Raw genomic sequence first — 9,935 nt, forward strand, 5'->3', positions numbered from 1 at the left:
ATATCACTGCAGCGGGAAAGAACCAAGTGCATGAGTTTTACATCCATAAGACTGACAGGGTCACAGTGTTATCACAATGTATGGTTAAATAGGAGTTCCCGTCGTGGTTCAGCAGTTAACAAATCTGACAGCATCCATGAGGACTCAGGTTCTATCCCTGGCCTTGCTCAGTGGGTTAAGGATCTGGCTTTGCTGTGAGCTGTAGGTCACAGATGCAGCTCGGATTCCCTGTTGCTGTGGCTATGGTGTAGGCCAGCAGCTGCAGATGCAATTTGACCCCTAGCCTGGGAACCTCCATATGCCGCAGGCGAGGCCCTAAAAAGACAAAAAGACAAAAAGCCAAAAAGCCAAAAAAAAAAAAAAATGTTGCTGGAAGCCAGAGGGCTCTATTCCAATATACACAGCTATAAGGAAAGAGTCTCATTAAGTGAATCACTTGAGTTTAATTCCGTTGAGGAATCATTTATCAGACCCAGTATTATGCTAAGCTGGAGGCTACCCAATGAGGGACTCTTTTCAAGTGCTCAGCTGAAAGGTGTCCTCAGCTAGTAATGCTAATGCTGCTATACGTGCCCAAAGACTGAGGGGTCAGTAGATGACCTCAGCCTCTGGGGATCAGCCGACTCCCTGGCCCTCTGCCTGTTCCTAGGGCAGTTGGCGACAACCTTAGAGCTGACTCTGATATGTTCTGCTGGTATCCAGCCATGACCAGATTAAAGCACTTCTCCTCCTCTGGCTGTCTTCTCTGCTTTGCACCCCAAAATGCCTGGTCTGTCCTGCTTTTCTTGGAATTAGAGGCTGTCGGTTTCCCTGGAAGGGATAGAGACATTCCTTGTTTACCTGTGGGAGTTGGGGTGGGGGGACCTTCACTACAGGCCTCCCCTGTTCTGAGCCTTCCCCACTGTTTTAAATGTCAGCTTCAGAAGCTCTGCTGCCTCAGGAGTGGGAGGAAGCACAGCCTGTGTATGAAGGAACAGATGGCTGCAGGGAGTGGGGTCCAAGCCACTCTTCACTGCCCTGCCTGGCTTGTCCTGGCAAGTTCACTTATGAGCACAGCCTGGGTATTGCACCAGCCCCCTCCTCTCTCTCCCTCTGCCTTCCATCCTCCACTGAAGCCACTGTTCTGCTCAGCAAGGAGTCCTTGTCACACTCTGCTTCACAGCCTTTGTGGATTTTGTAGGCTATAGGGTAAAATGCCAACTTCTTAGCTCAGCCCATTCTCCACTAATCACAGAGTGCTCCTGTCATGGACCCTCCCGTCACTCCTAAAGTTATTATACCTGCAGCTACTCTCTAGGCTCTACCTCAGGGCACAGAACTCCTAGAGCCTTCTCTCACATTTTTCCCACCTGCCAAACTCCTATTTCCCCCTCAATACCCACTCTAATTTACCTTCCTCTGGAAAGCTTTCCCAAAGACCTCTGTGGGGAGATAGTTGTTGCCTCTTCAGCTTCCCCTGAGCACTGGATTCATAATCTAAGACCACACATTTCAGGTTTTATTGTAATTTATCTGTTTACATCTCCCTGTCTCCCACTAGACCAGAAGATCCCTGTCATAAACTGATGTTCAATGTATTTAATGAACAAATTATGAAAAGTCTAATTCACATTATGCACTTACAGTTTCTTCTTAAGCTTTAAGAATCTTCTCAACGTTATCAGTATTCTCGTGCTTCCCGCTTTTTCCCTCCCCATTCACTTTCCTGGGGCTTAGGGGTTATAGGAAAAAGGAAATTATGTTGACTGTGAATTGGGACACCCATAGCTCTGGAACCTTCTACCTGCTCTTTTCTGATGCCCTCTTTGAAAACTGTCTCCTCCTGCAGATGCCCATAGGGAGAGCAACGCCAAACGTCATTAATGTCCAGCTGTGGGTGAGTCACTTAACATTCTAGACAGTAGGTCCTCATCTGAGAAATAGGAGGTTTGAACAGGTGAACTAAGGTTAGCTGTAGTGCTGACAATCTTTAAGTCATAAAGAATGACAATAAAATTCTAGGCATGCCCAAGTAATGGGACAGTTATTTCTGTGCAGTGGGCCCTTTCAGTGTCCCATATGTTGTCTTTCTATGTGTTTATCTCTGAATGAGGCCAATTCTGGTGGCATCTTCCTTTCCTGGCACGTCGCCTTGCACCACTTCTGACTCAAAGCTGCTTCCTGAATTGCCACCTAGACCCCTTTGGGAGCCTTCATTTTTGCCTTATTACATTGATGTGACAGCATTTGCAGCTGCTGCCATCTGTATAATCCAAACTCCATATCAAACATTTCTTCTTTTCCCATTTCCCAATTTAAAAAGCCACCCCTCACACCGTGGCCTATTTGCAGAGCCTCTCAGAAGTGGAGAGGCCGAGGCCCTTGCATTTTGCAGAGCTCTCTGTCAAGGATTCTTTGAAAGACTACACAGATAGCACATTGCACAAATCTAGGGGGGACCCTTCATGCCAAGATCCTCATGGACTTGTACCTGCATTAGAATCACTTCCTGGTAGATGGCAAGAAGGTGTCCAGGGGAAAAAGTGACTTTTATTACTTGCGTAAAACTACTTTGGGAGTTTGCTGCCCTTTTGTTTGCTTTGTTTTAAAGGAAACTAAGTAGGATTATGCAAATTTTAGTGGATCATCAATGTTTCCACAGAATAAGTTAATGTTATTTTAATTGTAAAATATAAATATAAAACGTACCATCTTAAGCATTTTTAAGAGTTAAATTCAGTAATCCTTTAAGTGCAGTAGCATTAAGCGCATTCACATTGTTGTACAACCAAACTCCAAAACTCGTTTCATTTTGCAGGACTGAAATTCTCTGCCTATACTGATTAAGCAACAATCTGTTTCTGCCTTCCTCCCCACCACAGCCTCAGACAACCACCATCCCACTTCCCGTCTCTATGAATTTGAGTAGGAACCTTGATAATGCTGTTTGACTAGGAACAGCATTTGTCTTTTTGTGACCAATGTATTTCTCTGAGTATAGTGTTCTCAGGGCTCATCCATGTTGTAGAATGTGACAGGATGTCCTTCCTTTTTAAGGCTGAGTAGTATTTCCTTGTATGTGCAGCCCACATTTTGCTTCGCCATTTATATGTTAGCAGACACTTGGGTTGCCTCCACCTTGTGATTACTGTGAATAAGGCCGGTGTACAATTTAACGTTTTTAACACATCAGAAGTGTTGCATGATAAATAACTCCCTTGGGCCTTTCATTTCCTTTTGTGGGTATGAAGCCAAGATCCTACTTCTCCCACCTCACATATTGCAGGGTCTTTTGACATAATCCATCTAGCAGCCCTCCCTAGCATAACTGGCAACCAGAACAGAATATTTTTAGCACCCGTCCTCTAAACAACAAGATTATTTCTGGAAATAATCATAAAATAAAATAAATAATTGTGATAGCCAGAAAAGTGCAAACAATATTCATTTTACTTTGCCAACCTTTGCATATATTGAGAAATGAAATCGTCTGCAGTCACACAGGTTACACTCTGCATTTACATGACTTTACTCTTGTTTATTTACCAGAAAATTCTTGATCAGGAAGGTAAAGTTGAATTTCCTGAAAAATCAGTTAGTCTAAACAATACGCTATCAATTTGCACTTAGTGGAGTGTCTTAGTTTGGGCTGCTATAAAAAAATACTGTAGATATTTTTAAAATACTAAGTGGCTTAAAAGAAAGACATTTGTTTTCTCACAGTTCTGGAGGCTGGGAAGTCCAGGGGAAAAGTGCTGACAGATTAGGTTCTTGGCAAGGGCCCTTTTCCTGGCTTGTAGACAGCCCCCTTCTCACTGTGTGTGCTTGTGGCCTCAGTGTGTGCACACAGAGAAAGAGAAGGTTCTGGTGTCTCTTCCTCTTCTGCTCTCCTTTTTTTTTTTTTTTTTTTTTTTGTCTTTTTAGGGCCACACCTCGGCATATGGAAGTTTCTAGGCTAGGAGTTGAATCGAACCTACAGCTGCTGGCCTACCCCACAGCCACAGCAATGCCAAATCCAAGCTGCATCTGCAACTTATACCACAGCTCATAGCAGCGCTGGATCCTTAACCCACTCAGCAGAGCCAGGGATTGATCCTGTGTCCTTATGGATACTAGTCAGATTCGTTACTACTGAGCCATGATGGGAACGCCTCTCTTCCTCTTCTTCTTAGGATAATAATCCTGTTGTGGGGGCTCTACTCTCATGACCTCATTTAAACCTAATCACGTCCCCAAAGCTCCACCTCCAGATATCATCACAGTGGAGAGTAAGACTTTAACAAATGAATTTTGCGGGGCATACTCAGTCTATATAACATTGGGTAAGTAGTTACCGATCTGTTTCTGCAATAGCAATAGTTAACTGTTCTACCAATTGATTGTTTACTTTTTGAAAACACTTCAAAATCCTAACTCGACTGTATTAACCAATACGAAATTATAATATCATGAACTTTGTCCAATTCCAATCCAGACTGACCTTGAAAGACCTACCTTAAACCAGACCCCAGACACCTTAAAAATATCCCATTTCTGACCTCACTTTTCAGAGATGCTACTAAGACTTTGTCAAGACAATGACCTCCACAGGGCATCAACTGAGGTCCATAGAAAACAGTAAAGCAATTTTTTAGTAAAAATAAAAATTATAGGACACAAGAGAAAACATCTAATGGATTTTTGAAAAGAAGACTAAAATTTATGCCTCCATTTGGTGTGTTTCAGAAATGAATATTATTAGTTTCTATTTCTGAGCCTTCACTTCTGCAAATTTGTCAATGAGTGTCAAAATCAACCTTCTTCCCAGATTTAATAGACGGCATAGCTGTCTCCACTCATACTGTTTAAGCAAGGAACATTTTAAATTATTTTAAATTTGACAGTCTTCTTTCAAATGAAGCAATACATATACAAAGAGTTAGAAGAAAACTTAACTATAAGGCTGAGATCAGCAGAGATTTATAATAATCCTATTTCTCAAAAATCCCAGAGATTGCAATATTGTCTATGTCTTTGTTTCCTCGGGGTAAATAGTGGCAGTTTTCAAATGTGTCTGTGGTCCCCCCACCCCCCAAAAAAGTCCCTTAGAATATATACCAAAAGAATCACCATAAATTTCTACTGTATTTGGTTTAATCTTCCCAAATTTTTCTTCTGCAAAAATTAGAGAAAGTTGCTGAGTGATAGAGAACACGGGCTTGCATTTGATCTTTTATTTGAGAATGAGGGTCCAGTTCTTAGTGAAAATGATTGAAACATTTAAACATTGTCCTCTTGATTACTTCTGGCAATGTAAGACCAGTCTTTTGCTGTTTCTCCCAACATTACTCTGTGAATGTCCATTTTCCTTATGCTCTATTTTTGCAGAGTTAATGGTATTCTCCACAATTTCTACATGCCAGCCTTCAATGAACAATTCTAAAGTATAGCATTTTACTGTATGTTGTTCTAGGTTGATTCTGGCAGTTTGCAAATATGTCTGGTTATAGAGAATGACAGAATTAAAGTTATTGAATTTTGTTTATCTTTATAATCACTGTGTTATCACTGATTCTTTCAAATCTACAGTTTGACTCAGGAATATGTGGGTCAGCTATACCCAAATTGAGGCTTAATGATTCCAATTTATCATGAACTTACTCTTGAAAAAAAGCTGGTAGCTTAGTCGGCCTGTGTCATAGGCCAACTGCATAACTGGAAATTCTCCAGATTAACTTCTATAATAAAGAACACAATGTTTATGAGAGGATAAGTAACACAAATGTGTTCATTGCAAATGTGTATGTGTGATTAAAACGAAAAGAAATCAAAGTAGTTGTTTAGAATTTAGACCAAAAAAAAATTTTAGAATTATGTTATCATTCTCAGTGTTTAAAATTGCCAGCTGGGGAGTTCCCGTCATGGCACAGCAGAAACAAATCCTACTAGGAACCATGAGGTTGTGGGTTCCACCATGGCCTCGCTCAGTGGGTTAAGGATCCGGCATTGCCGTGAGCTGTGGTTTATGTCGCAGACACAGCTCGGATCTGGCATTGTTGTGGCTGTGGTATATAGCCTGGCAGCTGTAGCTCCAATTAGACCCCTAGTCTGGGAACCTCCATAGGCCACAGGTGCAGCCCTAAAAAGCAAAATAAAATAAAATAAAATAAAATAAAATAAAATAGCCAGCTAATGGTGATAATAAAAAGCAGGCCATTTTGAAGTTGGTTGTATTGTTTTAAAATTCTCTTTAAATGGTGTATCTTTTATGTGTACCAAGGAAAGATTGTTCCCACTGCCCTTCCACCTCCTAAGGTCACCCAGAGTTGGAGACTGGGGGATAAGAGAGGCTTGAGTAAGGCTGTGATGTACTCATGTAGCAGGATTTCCTCTTAAACAGACCACCAGGGAAGGAGACCCTATACCTGGCTGGAGAATATTCTGGTTAATCTAAGATTTTGTGTTAATTCAGAACCCCTTGCTTGTGATTGGGTTGAAATGATAGCTCAAGAGCTGTCGTGAGGCTTTCAAAGACATCAGTGTACTCCAAACATTGTCTATAGCTAAGACTTGTAAATTATTAATAAATCACACACATTTATGTATATATGTATCTATGTGAACATATAGGTACATATAACTATACATTGGAAACAGGATGATGCATACACACAAACACACACATATACACACACGTATGCATGCATATCTTATCTGCATGTATATCTATACTCTTGACATTAATAAAAATATATCCACATAAAGAGGTACTTAATTCATAGTAGCTTTTTGTCTTTACGTATTTTTCTTAGTCAGAAAATACTGAAAGTACAAATACTATCAATTCATGTTCATGACTTACATTTATGTTTCAAAGGAATCCTCTTAACAGACCTCATTCTATTTCTTTGTCATCAAATTGCCGTATCATCAGAATTTTCTATGAACCACTAGAGGGTAGTATAAACCAGCAAAAAAATCCAACCATCCAGCTGGCTGCAAAATAATCCTGAGACTACCTAAGCAATGAAGGGCAGCCATTTCCTTAGAATAACCGATTAAGGCCAGGCAATTCGGATCCCATCTTTTCAGAGTTCAAAATGAAAATACTTGTATTAACTCCTATAAGAAATATGTATATTCTAACCAGTAGAACAAACTTAGACATTAAGTGCTCAAAGTCTAGGATCAGAGTGACAGGGTTTAAATCTGACCTCCACCCTTGATAGCAGTGTCACCTTGGGCAAGTTTTTTACCACTTTATTTCCTTATCTGCAAAGTGATAATAATAGCACAGAACAGTGCTGCCTAGCACACGGTGGGCATGCTCCATAATGTTAGCTTTTATCAGAGGTTAAGCTCTCAGGCTCTGGATTTACACTGCCTGGATTCAAATACTAGATCTACCAAGCTAAATAAATAACTCCGTAACTTTGGGCAAATTATTTTTCTCAACCTCGGTGTCCTCATCTATAAAATGGGGCTAATAATAATACCAACTCCAAGATAGGCACATCGACACTTGATACCGTGCCTGGCACAGAGTAAAATGTAATATATGCTGATTGTTAGTATGATTTTTAATATTCTTTTTATAATTCTAATGATATTATTATTAGACATGTGATGAAAAATTTAGCACTGATGTTTGTACATATTTGAGAAATAGCAACATGGAGTACATTTCCTGATGCTTGTTGAAGCGAGGCAGGCTCCTGACCACAGACGACTCACCACTGTTTTAAACTTTCGCCTCTACCAGAAAACTAAATGGAAGGTTGTGCAATGAGGTGGAGAATTTGAACTTTGTCAACAATGTGCCCAATGCATGCCTCTTTAAAACTTGCTTTCTTTTTGGAAGGAGCTGCTTTCTTTGGATCATCCAAAAACTTTGAGTTTCTGCTCTGAGACTGCACACAAGGTATCAGCCCTCGTGTATTTCTGGAGAGACTTTAACAGATCAAAGGGAGCGTCTGCTTTCTCCCCAAGCACATGTCTGCCGGGAGCCCTGCTTGTTGTGGAGCAAAGATGGCTCAGCTCTGGCAGCCCAGTTTATATCCTTCTGACTCTGTGGAGAAACTTGCCTTTTTAAAAAAAAAAATCAAACTTCAGAAGGATCCAAAAACATCATCAGTCATTGTAAAAAGGGTTTTATTATATCTGCCAGAAGAGTTTGATGGTGTTGGACTGTTGATTAGTATGTCGTCTCCTTTAGTAATCCAAAAAAAAGTTGTTAATATTGGCAACAAAAACGAATTGGTTTCACGAGCTTACCAGCAGTTTTGGAGGATTTATAGTTTGTCAGAATGAACCAAGAAGGCAAACTGCTTTGGCTGGGCTGCAATCCCCAAGTTGCCAGCCAATCTGATCAATTTGGGACAGTGAATTGACTTCCCTGTCAGTTTTGCTCAATCTCAGCTCTGAACTTCCTGTTTCACTGGACACCATCGCAGCTCAAATCAACCCTGTTGTGGACAGAACTCCAGTGGTGACATCTTGGAAAGATGGAGAAAATGGCAGGATTGACTACTCTAAGCCCTGGATCACTTCCAGAAGACAACTTCTGCATGCAAGCCAACGACTCTATTTTCACCAAGTTAAAAGTTCAAAAGACTTGCCCGGAAAGTCAGAACTTCTGTAGCTGGACAACTGGTGTTCCAGTGTGATCATGTCTGGCCTTTCAATGTAAAAACTGAAGCACTTTGTAAAACCTGAAAACAGTTTAAGACATTAAAAAGATAGATGCCTCCCCCACCAAAAAAGGAATTTTCATGCACTGTAGAAACCATTCAGAGGCAAAACATCACATCCTAATGAATATAATAGGGTCTTGCATCCCCCTCTTATTTGAACACAACTCTCATTGACTTAAAAGTGACATTTCCAAACGGGCTGCAAGAATGATTTGTCCCCTAGACAAAGCAGACTGCATTTGTTCTGGTAGAATGGCTTCTCTTCTTTGTCTCCGGATAATTTGATACAGCATTCATTCATTCGAGTGTGACTCTCATTTGAAAATTTTCTCAATGAGACCATTTAAAAAATATTTTTTAATCTGGAGCTTTCATGACTTCCTCTAAGGCTTCTTTCAGCCTTTAGCCTTGTCCCTGTTAACTTAATAGAACTGGCAAACATTGACATTTTGAAATAAAATTTTTCACAGTAAATTTCAATGCAAAACTGATCATTTCCCCTTAAAACTTTGTTTGGGCTATGCATGTGCAGATTGCGCCTAGTTTTAGGACTAATGATTTTCTGAGTACTGCAAGATGTTTTTTCCCCCAGATAAAATAGGTTATCAGCCTTCAAACATGGAAGAGGTCAATTAAATGACATCTAGTGTCTTTCACACGCCTGAGGCTATTTTAAGAGGAGAAGCAAATCTCTGTGCATTTAAAAACAGTGCCATGGAAACAGTGCCAAGAGCTGCAGGTAACATTATTTCTCTCCTGGGAAAAGTGCACCACTGGGGGCCGGTCTCCTTTCTACCCACCTTCTCCAGTCTTCTGCACTTCCTGGCCCTTTAGGTCAGAATTCCCATAAATTTCAGAGAACTGCCGTTTTCTCACAGCAGAGGTGAGATGGGGAAGAGGAGACCCCAAATCACATCTTCATTAACTCAAACAAAGCAGCCTTGCAGGGTTTACAGTTTAAGCCTATGAATCTTCTCCGTGATGGTTCCCATGTCTCTCAGAATAAACAATGTGGAAAGAAAAATATTATGGTCTCTATTTGCGGTATTTTGTTCTGAAAATAACTGTGCAGGAGAGGTGACCTAGTGGCACATGCCTGAGCCAATCTCTCTGATGTCACTTTCACAATTGCCTGTCTCTAATCAACAACCAGCTCCCCCGTTACCGCAATACCTGTGTGCACAAAAGAAAGCCAAAATTAGAAGGACTCTTTCACACTAAAGGTAAGATGCAGGTCAAATTTAGGACTCACCAGAAGGCAGTCTGGAGGAGGTTGTGCTTTTC

General features: G+C 40.7%; 1 long non-coding RNA gene across 1 annotated transcript in view; it reads left to right on the forward strand.

Annotated features, from left to right (window-relative positions):
* The window catches only part of LOC110256997, a 35,944-nt gene extending 26,269 nt beyond the window's left edge, over window positions 1–9,675 (forward strand). Inside the window, exon 3 of the long non-coding RNA XR_002339107.1 lies at window positions 7,820–9,675. This is a non-coding gene — a long non-coding RNA (uncharacterized LOC110256997). The remainder of the gene's footprint in view (window positions 1–7,819) is intronic.

The sequence above is a fragment of the Sus scrofa genome, chromosome 15 (assembly GCF_000003025.6).
Source record: "Sus scrofa isolate TJ Tabasco breed Duroc chromosome 15, Sscrofa11.1, whole genome shotgun sequence".
NCBI classification, from domain to species: domain Eukaryota; kingdom Metazoa; phylum Chordata; class Mammalia; order Artiodactyla; family Suidae; genus Sus; species Sus scrofa.